The following is a 12,333-nucleotide window of genomic DNA, read 5'->3' as shown; positions in this document are numbered from 1 at the left end:
AAATGGATGCATTAAGATCATCAATTTAATTCTTTTTAAAATGTTAGAAATGAAAGTTTCATCAATTTTTAAGGTCGTCTCAGAATGTAAGAATACCTATAATGTGTAAGCACATAAAGGCTTATATTTATTGTAGTTAGAAAAGAGGTCTTGTTTATTAGCATCACATGCACAAAGTTTATCTAGGAAGCCCTTTGCACTCAATGTCTTTATCTTTTACCCACTGATTTCTAGTAATAGGACTAATAGTGAGTGAGTAAAACTTGTCTTTGGTAGCCCTCTACTTATATCTTATGCCTTCTGCTGACTTTTAGTCACATGTTTAAATGCCTACCTTAGGCATTCCAGATCCTTATTTTACAATAGCTAAATCACTATATTAAGAAGTCTAAAGTGTTGAACAAGATCTAAGAGATCAACTGGACTTCATTTTACAGATGAGTAAAATGACTACAAGTTTAAATGTCTTGTTCCAGGGCACATGGATAATAAGTAGTATAACCGCAATTCAGATCCAGGTTGACAGATTCCATTTCTAATGTTCTTTCTATTCCACAGTTTTCTGCGCTAATCTCAGGTCTTCCCCTACAAATCTTAGAGGCCATCAAATCTGACTGAGAGAACTGAGCCCAGAAAAATTAAATGACTCTTTCAAGGTGAAAAAGATGACAGTAGCTAATTAGATAAATAACCTTCCTCATGTAAATAGTTTTCCAAATACTTTAATATCTTAATCTAATCAAAATGTGGGGAATTCAAAACAAACTAGTGAAGGAGACAATCAGGAGAACTTTGGGGGCAATAACTACAATGACATAATGAAGAGAAAGCAAACAAGGAATAGAGAGGTCACAGGAAATAAAATAGACAATTCTGATTACAAGAAATTGAAACATTTCTGCAAAAGCAAAATCAATGAAGTTAAAATCAGAATGAATATAGTTAAGTGATTTTTTAAAAAACCATGTAGGTTTAGATGAAAAAGGTCTGCCATCTAAGAGAGGAAATGTGTTAATTATGAATAGAAAACTGGCCTTAGAACCAGGTAGACAATCACTTAAATTCTACATTTTCTCCATACTATGTGATCCTGGAAAATCCACTTAACTTAGGCAACTCTCTAAAATTATAAATTACAAAAAAGGGGATTTTCATTATCTGAAAGTTCCTTACACAATTGAAATCACAGATTCAATCCCTATCCCAATCTATATGCAAAACACATGGGAATCTGATTCAAATATTTAAGAACAAAAACAATATTCCTGAACAGATAAATGGTCAAAAAGATATAAACAAGCAATTCTTGTTCATGTAAACTATCGACAACCATATGAAAAAAACATTCCAAAAAAATGCAAAAATTAAAACAATTAAAAAGTTCTATTTCACATTTATCAGATTGCAAAGATGGCAAAAAGGAAAAATGACAATTGCTGGGAGCGGACTATGGAACATCAAACACATTAATATAGTTTTAGTGAAGATGTGAATTATTTCTCAAAAGGAATGTGAAAATACCCCCCAAAATCACTGAACTGTGCATTCCCATTGACCCAATGATACCAATACCAGGCATATTTCCAAAAGAAATAGCAGAAAAAGGAAAAGGATTGATTTGTGCAAAAATATTAGCAGCAGTACATTTTTGATGGCCCCAAAGACCTGGAAACAATAGAACACATACATCAATTTGGAAATGACTGAAAAAACAGTATATGACTAAGACATGACAAAAGGAACTGATTCAGCATAATCAGGGATATATTTGCATGAATTAATATAAAATGGAGTTACAGAACCAGAAGAACAATTTATACAAATGATTACAATTTTATAAATAAAACTAACTTTGAAGGAATTAAACTCTGATCAAAACAATGCGTAACCATAACTCCAGAAAATTAATCATGAAGCATACTTCTTCCTATCTCCTGACAGAGATGCAATGGAATACGGATATGAATAGGCAATGCTCAAAAAGAAGACATGCAAATTATCATCAATCATGTAAAAAAAAATGCTCAAAATAACTAAAAATTAAAATGCAAATTAAAACAATTCTTTAGTTGTACTTGACATCCATTAGATTGGTAAAGATGACAAATTGACACATAAATTTTCAGACATGGCCAGTATGATTTGTTGCCTGACTATGCTTATTTTTGAAAGCAAAGGTCTGGTAATGTCAAAAAAAAAAAAAGTCATCAACCTTTTTTCAAATGTACAGAAGAGAGCAAAAGAAAGTTCAAAGGAGACAAAATCGAACAAAACAGGTTTTAAATTAACATGTTAAATTGGTTAAATGTGTGGTTTTTTTTTTTTAAACAACACCTTCACATGATAGTGATTTGGATTTTTATATAAAAAGGATTAAATAGTGGGTTGAGTTTGTTTTTTGTTTTATTTTGCTTCTGCTGCTCATTGATGGAGAATAATGCTCTACAGTATCTTGGAAAATAGTTCCAAAGGCTAGGTATAAGAAAATTTCATAGCCATTATAGATCTAGAATTAGATGGATTAATAGAGATTTCATTTTTCTTGCTTTTTCAATAGGGTGGGGAGAGGAAAAGTAGAGTGAAATAAGGTAGAACTTTATTTGCAAATAAAATTTAAAGAAAAAGAACTAGAAAGGACCTCAAAGTCAATGAATTCAACCTTCTAATTTGACAAAAGAGGAAACTAAAGTTAAAAAAAAGTTGTAACTTGATTAAAATCATGTAGGTAATAGAGATCAGAAGTTAAGTTCGAACTTGGGTTACATGACCAAAAAGGAAGTGCTCTTTAAAAAAAAAAAAAAAAAAAAAGATAATTTTTGCTTTTACATCCATTACATTTCCTAATATTTCTCTTCTCCTTTCCCAAACATCAGACCTTCTAACAGAGGTAAAAAAAATCTAAACAAACATCAACCAAATCCAATGTGGATTTCCATAACATGATTGCTGCCCTCACCTTTCCAAAGAACATAGTCTTTCTCATTCTGCTGACATCACATTGCATTAATATAAACAAATCTTTTGATGATCCTCAATATTCATCAAATTCATGGTTTCTTATAGCACAGTAATATTCTATTATATTCATATGCTCCAAGTTATTTAGTCATGCCCCAATTAGTGGGTATCTACAATGCTTCTAGTTTTCTGCTCCTACAAAAAAGTGCTGATATAAATATCTTCATGGATATGGCGCTTTGGGACTTTTATTTTTCTTTTTGATCTTCTTGGATACAGGTCCGCAGTGGAATGTCTGGGTCAAAGTGTATGAATATTGTACTCACTATCTTGCATAACTACAAACTGCTTTCTAGAATGGCCAGCTTGATTCATACCTCTACCAACAGTGCATTTTCATATCTGTCTTTCCTCAGCATCTCTGACATAAAATATTTCCATGTTTTGTCATCTATTTCAATTTGTTGAATGTAAGATGGAAATTTCAGAATTGTTCTGATTTGCATTCTTCCTATTACATATGATAAAGAATAATCTTTCTTACAGTTAACAGAATTTACCATTATATTGAGAATTGCTTATTCATATTCTTTGACTTATTAACTTTTGATCTTAAAATAATGTATTAATTTCCTACATGTTTTGTACATAAAACCCTAATCAAGACAGTAGATACAAATATTCTCCTCCCTCCCTCTACCCCCAATTATCTATTATGGTCCTAATGCACAGTTTACCCATAATGGCTCCTAAAGGTTAGGCAGAGACTTGATCTGGCAGAAAATGTAGTCATTAAAAGTAATAGAAGAAAGAATAGGATTTTGGGTGCGATCATATCAGTTTTTTTGGGTTCTGTTTCCAGCTCTGCCACTTACCACTTGAATGACCTTATGCAAGTCATAAGCACTTTATACTTCTGTTTTCTATTGTCAATTGAGGGAATTGGTGCAGATCAGATGATCTCTAAGGGTCCCTTCTAGTTTTACAATTCTGAAACAGAGAGTTAACAAAGAAGATTTAATTTGGGAGATGCTAAAATTCTTATACTGAACTAAAATATTATTATGCTAATATATAACATTTTAAAAATGAAAATAGCTGCCACATCAATAACAATATAGCAGCATATGTCAAAAGAAATCCTTCTGTAGACTGTCTTCCAAAAATTAGACCAGCTAAAATAAAAATTTTCAGTAGTAAAGATGCAGGTAAAAATATAATCATTGTGTGAATTTAAAGAAATAGAGACAAATTTTTATGTGTACAGCTTATGTCAGTACTTTTTATGGCATCCCATACTGGTAACTCCTTGGAACCAATGGCAACTGTGGAGATAAGGTAACATTATAAAATCCCTAATAATTTTGGAATAAATTTCTGTACGTGTTAAATTCTAGATTCCTAAATGAGGAGTTGTGCTTTTTTATTCCATGCTATTTCACCATATCCAGTTCATAAACCAAGATATATTTCTAATAAACTCTGCTTACTAACTCACTGACATAAGAAATATACCCATTTATTATGACAAATGACACAAAATGTTTAAAGTCTGTAAAGTTAAATTTGTTAAAAAAGAATCCATGAAATGGGTTTTTTGAAAAAACAAAATTTACCATTAAACAGATTTTTGACCCATAACTGTTTTAGATAATTAAAAACCCCAGAGGCAACCTACTTGATTCTGAGTTGCCGATGGGAAAAAAAAAATTCTAACACTTTACCAGAACTTTTAAGTAATACCAATGAGAAAGAACTATTAATTACAGCCAGAAGCAAAAGAATAATTATTGTCATCATATAAACATGTTGACTATAGAAGACCCATAGTGATCATGATTTTGAACTACAGTCTAGATAATTTTTTTAAAAGCTCTATGAGACATAAATCAAATTTATTGATATATTTTTTTTCTGGAGTGAAAGTAAAAAAGGGAATACATTTTTAGATATAGATGCATATGGAAGCATATCCAGAAATCATAACATATAGAGAACTAAAAATTTTATCTTGCGATTATACACATGTCTATTCTCCAAATCCTGTCTTTTTTTATTTCTAACTATGGGGGAAAAAAACCAACTTCCTGCTATGGGGGGAAAAAAGGGGAAGGAGGGGCATATTAAATCTCATTTAAAAAAATTTTCCCCTTTGAAGCAATTATATAGGTATGTAAGAGACCATAAATAAAAACCATTTATTCTACTTCCTTTTTCTGCTTTCACTTCCTCTTAAGGAATAAATATTGGCAGAAATTCCATTAAGAAGAATATCTTATTCCCTCACATACCGGTTAACTAAAATGATCCCCTATTAGATTTGCTTAAAACAGTATATACCCAACTATTACTATGGATCCAATTCCTTAGGGTGACTTCACTTAGTCAAGTAGGTTGACTGAAGAATTCCTTAACTTTAATGCAATCCAGTTGGGTTTAAGATAACAAATATTAGGGGGTAGCTAGATGGTGCAGTAAATAGAGTACCAGCCCTGAAGTCAGGAGGTCTTGAGTTCAAATCTGTCCTCAGATACTAAATACCTCCTAGCTTTGTGACCCTAGGCAAGTCACTTAACCCCAATTGCCTCAACAACCACAAAAAATATAAATACTACCAAAAATATGTCAACTAAAAGAATTTCCATGAATAAATCTATTATGTGAAATATAATTTGGTAAACTAAAACCTCTGCTCTAGATCCAACTTACCAACTTGGAACTATCCTTAGATGAATTTCTAACACTAATAATGATTTTCCTCAAACTAAAGCAAACACAGCCCAGATATATTTCTTTACTAGTATGAAGTAAATCAAATATCTTTATGCCCTGCTCCAAACTAATCCAAGCCCACATGTGTCAATGTGTACATCATAACAAACAAGAAATTTGCTCACCAATAATTTTTTCTCAACTGACAAGCCAACAGATTTTTGTAACTACTATAGGTCAAATCCCACCCTCAACTCCAAGAGATCATCATAATTTCCTTACTGTACTGGGATTTTGTTCTATAAAAAGTTGTTTAAATTATTCAAGTAACTGAGCTCTCATAAAACTGTATAATAATTTTCTTAATGGGTGGGGGAGAGAATTTCCGTGTTAAAATAATTAGAACTGTATACATCTAGTCTATAAGTGGAACTTACATACATATCTAGATAAATTCTCAAGAGTACTTTTATTTAGCAGACTATACTGACTGATGTGCTTGTAAAAATATTTTCTACTGACATTAAAGGAATAGAAAAATGAGTTATTTCCGATAGAATCATCTTAAATATTATCAAAATAAAACCCAGTATTTAATCAAGCATTAGCAAAATTAATGTGACTTTCAGTATAACATGGACAAGGAGTTTAGTTCATCTCTTAGGAAAAAGAAAGTTCAAGAAATGTCTGCTGCCATTCATATCAATAGTGAGGAGAAGGCAATCCAGAACCTGGGATCCCTCCAAGACTGTTCTAATATTTCCCTAATCCTAACTTAGCCTGCCCTAGCTCTCCTTTCAGGCTCCATGAATGATAGGAAAGAATTCTCCCATTATAACCAAAGGGATAAGTTTCAGGGGATGGCTCAGAAAAGAAGGAATCAGTGAAGACAGCCCCTGAGTCATGAAACAGCAGCAAATCTAGGAACAAGAACTATAGAGTAGTCCTATACAAGACTGTTAAGAAAAGACCCTAGAGGCCCACTTCAAATTGGTACAAAGTTTTTCTCTAAGTAAAACACCAGAATTATGCAGAAATGACTTAATATTTTACTAGGAACAAAAGGTCAATACAACCACAATAGTTGACAGAGACTAAGTATAAACATATAGCCTGTCCTTTTAAACATGAGGCCCACTGGTGGTGATGAATTGCAACTTCTAAAAGTCAATAACTTTGGTCAAATAATCAACAAGCATTTATTAAATGCCTACTCTGTAACAGGCACATATACTGGGGAAAAAAAAAAAAAAATCAAAGAAATTGCCAGAAGTTAACTAGTGTAAAAATAACAAACTTGACCCTATAAAAGTAACACACAGATGTTTCCAGTGCAAGTTATAGGATAGAAAGTTTCAAACTATAGATATACGTATGTATGTATGTATGTATGTGTATGTGTGTGTGTGTGTGTGTATATATATATATATATATATATATATGTCAGAATAGAAGACATTCAGAAAACAATATAAATTTGAGGGAACACAGTATAGTAGAAATAGTTGGTTTTAGAAGATTTGGATTCTCATCTTAGTTCTATTACTTAATCCCTGTGCAGTCAAATTTAGGATGGTCAATATTATTCTCGGGACCTCAGAATGCTCAACTGGAAAATAAAGACACTGAGGACGATGATCTCTAAGATCTTTTCTCACTCCAAATTCTACAAGCAAATGAAATTTAAAAAATTGTCTGTATTATTTAACTCCTCAAAAGGATTTTCTTAAGAAAACACTTTTTACAAATTGAAATAACTATCCATTAGTATCTCTCTTTTGGAAATAGAACTTTTTGTTTACTGGGCTTTACACTTGCTTTATTTATACTTGCTTTAATAAAAAATTAACTTAAAAATATTGCTTGTCAGTTTTCCTAAAATTTCTAAATACTGTTTTTAGGGTTTTCTTCCTTTTAAATAAGATAAGAAAAAGACCAGTAGAAGGAAATCTGATTTACTCCAATCTTCCTTCTTTATTAAAAAGTTCTAGTCCTTTTTTGGTTAAGAAAAAAAAAGAATAGTCTTTTAACTGAATTCAAGTTCTGTTATATATGGAAGCTATTAGAATATAATTATTTAGTACATTATTATAATACTACCAATGTGCCTTTGATTCAGATAGCTAAAAGACACAAAAAATTTCATTATAGTCAAAAATCTCTGAATGTTTTTTTATAGGCCCCTACTCACTTATTTCAATAATAATTCAGTAGGACCAAAAAAAAAAAAAAAAAAAAAAAAGTGGATTGTATTGGAATTCAATGTACAAGTCGAAACATGTTATTAAACTGAAGTTCTGTATAGAGGAATGGAATTATAAACAGAGATTCCAAGACCTTCCAAACCAATAGAAATATCCTCTAAATTCTAAAATACTGTCAAACTTCTGTAGAACTTATAGGTACCATGTATTTCCCAATAGAAATATCCTAATTCCAATGCTATCAAGATATTTGAGACCTACATTTACTCTTTACAATTTTCACAAAACTCTTTTAAGTTCCTGGCTTTAAAGCTTCCATTGATTGTGGAACCCTTTCTTCAGTATTATTTAACATAAATTCAAACCACCTCTGGGACAGAGTGATGTTTTCTTAAAACACCTACAGATGCCCCATAAAAACCTGTTATGTATCAAAGACAAGATCTATAGAACACACACATATATAGAGAGAACATTTTATATATATATATGTATATATATTATTAGAAGTTTGCTATTATTAATTGATCATCTACAACATGGGAAAAATTTCAAACTATTTGGCTTCTACAAATATATATATATTATTATAGATGGTTAATATTATTTAAAGTAGTAATCAGAAAAATAAATCAATAAGTATTAGATACATGATGCTAGTCCATAAGTGGAACTCACATACATATCTAGATAAATTCTCAAGAGTACTTTTATTTAGCAGACTATATTGACTGATGTACTTGTAAAAATACTTTCTACAGATATTAAAGGAATAGAAAAATTGGATTATCCCATCTAAATTCGCCAAAGATTTTCTGGAAATTCAGAAATATTAGGTCAGGAGTCTTCTCTTTTACTGTTTTGTTTTTTTTAACATCTTCCATGGTTTACCTTTCTATTTTTAAAAAATAGAATACCAAACAACAAAATTAAAGGTGGTTAGATTCAAGCACCTTGCAATACCACTATTTAATATATTGTTCTTAGATACATTCATTGTATAAGATGTGATGGCACCACATCTAAGCATAATTTCAAATTCATAATATCTATATTTGCTTGGGGGAAAGAGACCAAAGAAACTGACACAACAATAACAATTATTCAATTAGTTTTACTTTTGGGGAAAAAAAATCTGGCCTTTTTATTCTATTAATCAATAATGATGTATTTTTTCAAATGGAGGGTTTGTGATCATCCTATATCTGTCCTAAAAAAGTATTACTAAACTACTTTTCTCAAACTTATTTTATTATTTTACATTTTATTCAGGCCTTTGATTATAAGCAAGTACCAAAGCTAACACTACAAGCTCCAGTTAAGATAAGCCAAGTTATAATATTGGAACGTAAAGATTCATGCCTAACCTCTGTCATACATTGATTTTAAATATAACCTCTGTTTCTATTTGCCTCTTACATACAGACAAATTTATAATATAGTGAGAACACTGTCTTTAGGGCTTAATTTCCTCATCTGAAAAATGAGAGAACTGATTTAGAATGACTTTTAGGCTCTTTTTCCATTTGTACAACCTTTGAAAACATACAACATGGTAAAAGAAGTTAATACTATTGAACTATATCATTCACTGGAAATACAGTTGTGTTCATTAGAACCAACTTTAAAAAGACTACATGTGTGATATGAAAATGCCTCTCCAATTGGGGATTGTTAGAATGGTATCCATATACAAAGAAAGAACCTGGCATAGGCATCTAGATGTCTTTGAAGCCAAGATCTAAGTTCAAGTCTCTTCTCAGTCACATACTGGCTTTGTGATCCTGAACTGACTGTGTCACTTAACATCTCAGTGCTCTAAGCTTTCTCAGACTGGGCCTTTTTTTTTTTTTTTAAAGACATGGACCTGGTTGGCAGCCTGGTAAAATCTATAGACCCCTTCTCAAAATAAAGTTTGTTGTCTATATTCACAGTTGAAGGGAATGCTAATTTTCAGTTAGAAGTTAGAAAAAATAAAAAGGAAATTTGCTTATTCCATCCAAGTTCACCAACCCCCTGAAATCCCAAGGTTAAGACTAAAAATCATTGATAGAAGAACTTCCCTCACCAAGGAGTTTCCCAAAGCAAAAAAAAAAAAAAAAAAAAAAAAAATACATAGGTCCAGGGCGTATCCTATACATACATATACGCACACAAAAAAAAGAGAAATGTTCTCAATTTTCAAATTGCCCAGAAATATGTAATTTATTGATTTCAAGTTTTCTATTCTTTTTCAGCTATTATCAATGTCCTGAAGCTCCACAAATATGCAGCAGAGATTAGAGGAGCAGAGTACCCCCAAGAGGCAAGTGAGCAAGCAAGGTAACACACACAGAATCCCTAAGGAATGGAAATTCGGGATGCCAAGCTTTCACCAAAAAGCTTAGCCAGACCAAATGGTCCACAGGCTCCAATTTAAAGAACAGAGGCCTACAAACTCACAACTGAATTATACTGCCTAATTAAATATTGCAGTACATAAACGCCAGTCACATTCATTATAACTGCGACTTTATACACTTTATAAGCGTCGACTTATATTTTTTCAATTAGTTCAACAAAATTATGGCTGGAAACTCAAACTCAACAGAGAGATTTCCTCTAAACACCTTGAAAAATGCAAGGGCCTGCCAATCATTCACCATGCATTCCCTGAGAAATTCGGAGGTGACACCTTTACAACTTAACCCAAAGGAAAAACCCAGAAGAGCGGATTTTTTCCATTCTACCCTCCTCCCCCGCACCTCAAAAAGCATGCAGCCCCACAAGACACGAAACTTGGCTCCGGGTTATCTCGGATACTGGTTCCTAATCACTGCTCCCCATCGCAGCAAGGAACCCCAGCCAAGGCGCGAGCAAGGGTGGGTGGGGGCGGGAGAACTTGGTCCTCTGGCTGCGGGACCTCGAAGATGACAATCCAGGAAAAGCGCCTGGGGATCCTGAAAGCGCAGGGGAGACCATCATTACCCGGGGCTCGACCTCTCCAATACTGCAGAAGGATGGAATAACTTCTCCAGGGTCCCGAGGGTACCTCCCCCTCCTTCCCGCCAGCCTCAGAGCCCACGCGGAAGGGAGTCAGTCTGAGGGGGTAGGGTCTTGCCCCGCAGCGTAGCCGGGGCCCGCGCCAGTTCCCAAGGACAGCGGCGCGCACCCTCCTGACAGACTCGGTGAGGCCATAGACTGACTGACGGGCGGACAGACGGACTGACGGACGTGGGAGGGGGTGCCCGGCGCTGCCAGGCCGGGCCCAGGGAGGCCCAGCTGGGATCATCACCCCCCACCCCTCCCCGCCGCCACCTCCCCTTCTTTTCCCCTCCCCCTCCCCGGTCGCCCGCTGCCTCCCTCGCTCCCTCGCACCGCGGCCGGCCCAGCTTTCAGCCCCCGTCCCCAGCCCGGCCCCCGGCGACCGCGCAGCCCCGCTCCTCCCGGCTTCATTCATAGGGACAGACCGGCTGAACCTGAGGGGTGCGATCTTGGATAGGCGGGCACGACCGACCTGCGGAGACCGGGACGGAAAATAAAAAGTTAAGAGAAGAACTTACCTAAAATGGCTCCTGCAGCAGCCAAAATACAAACAGCTATTATTTGGTGAAGTTTAGCTCAGACACCCTGCAAGGACACCCTAACCCGGATCGGGCCCGCCTCCTTGGCTATGCCATTGGACTTCCTTGGCCCTAGACATAAATTCATTGGTCGCAGTGGCCATCGCTCAGACGGCAACCCGTTTCAAGCTTGCTTGCAGGAGCGAGTGATGGGCTCGCTCCATTGTGCTCATATTTGCATGGATGTGATAGCGGCGCTGATTGGTCCGCGAGCGGGGCCGCACCGCCCCCCACGCGCCTCCCCCGGCGCCCCCGCGACAACGTCGCCCCCTCCCCTCTCCTTTCCTTTCCTTCCCCCTCCTTTTCCCCTCCCCCCGCGGGCTGCGCACCCCCGGCCCTGCAGAAGGAAGGGAGGGAGGGAGGGAGGGAGAGAGCTAGAGAGAGAAGAAGAGAGAAAAAAAGAGAGAGAGGGAGGGAGCAGCGTGACCAACCCAACGGGGATCCAGCCCCTTAGCGGGGCGGGACCGAAATCCCCGCCCACAAACCTCGGAGCCGAAGCCTGGGGGAGGACTGGAGAGAGAGAGAGCTCAGAGAGAGAGCGCGCGCACGGAATAAGATTCTGAAGGGAGGGAAGAAGAGGAAAATAGACAAGAAAAGAAAGGGGAAAGAAGAGAAGAGAAAAAAGCAGGGGAACGGGAAAGCAGGAGAATAGGGAGGGCAAAGGAGGGAAGCAGAGGAGGGAGGGAAAAGATGGATTAGAAACAAAAGAGGAGGGGGTAAAAGGAGAAAAACGCTAAGGGAGGGGAATAGGAAGAGAAGGAAAAGGGGGAGGTTAGGAAAAGAAAAACATTAAGGAGGAGAAGGACAGAAAGAGAGGAAGAAAAGGAAGTAAAGAAGAGAGAATAGGGGAAAAGGGA

The 12,333-nt window shown here is 35.6% G+C and overlaps 1 protein-coding gene across 9 annotated transcripts in view; it reads right to left on the bottom strand.

The window, feature by feature from the left end:
- Positions 1-11,523, bottom strand: part of CHD6 (chromodomain helicase DNA binding protein 6) — a 168,774-nt gene extending 157,251 nt beyond the window's left edge. For 5 of the 9 annotated variants that reach the window (XM_051979283.1, XM_051979281.1, XM_051979289.1 and 2 more), the window contains exon 1: positions 11,417-11,523. The gene's annotated coding sequence lies outside the window, so the exon portion shown is untranslated. Of the gene's footprint in view, positions 1-3,833; positions 3,945-11,416 lie in introns of those variants that run through there. The other 4 variants (XM_051979288.1, XM_051979287.1, XM_051979282.1 and 1 more) reach the window with 1 other exon arrangement.
- Positions 11,524-12,333: the final 810 nt, after the last annotated feature.

Source organism: Antechinus flavipes, chromosome 2 (assembly GCF_016432865.1).
Source record: "Antechinus flavipes isolate AdamAnt ecotype Samford, QLD, Australia chromosome 2, AdamAnt_v2, whole genome shotgun sequence".
Lineage (NCBI taxonomy): Eukaryota > Metazoa > Chordata > Mammalia > Dasyuromorphia > Dasyuridae > Antechinus > Antechinus flavipes.
The sequence above is the reverse complement of the archived record's forward strand: the minus strand, read 5'-3'. Positions and strand labels throughout refer to the sequence as shown.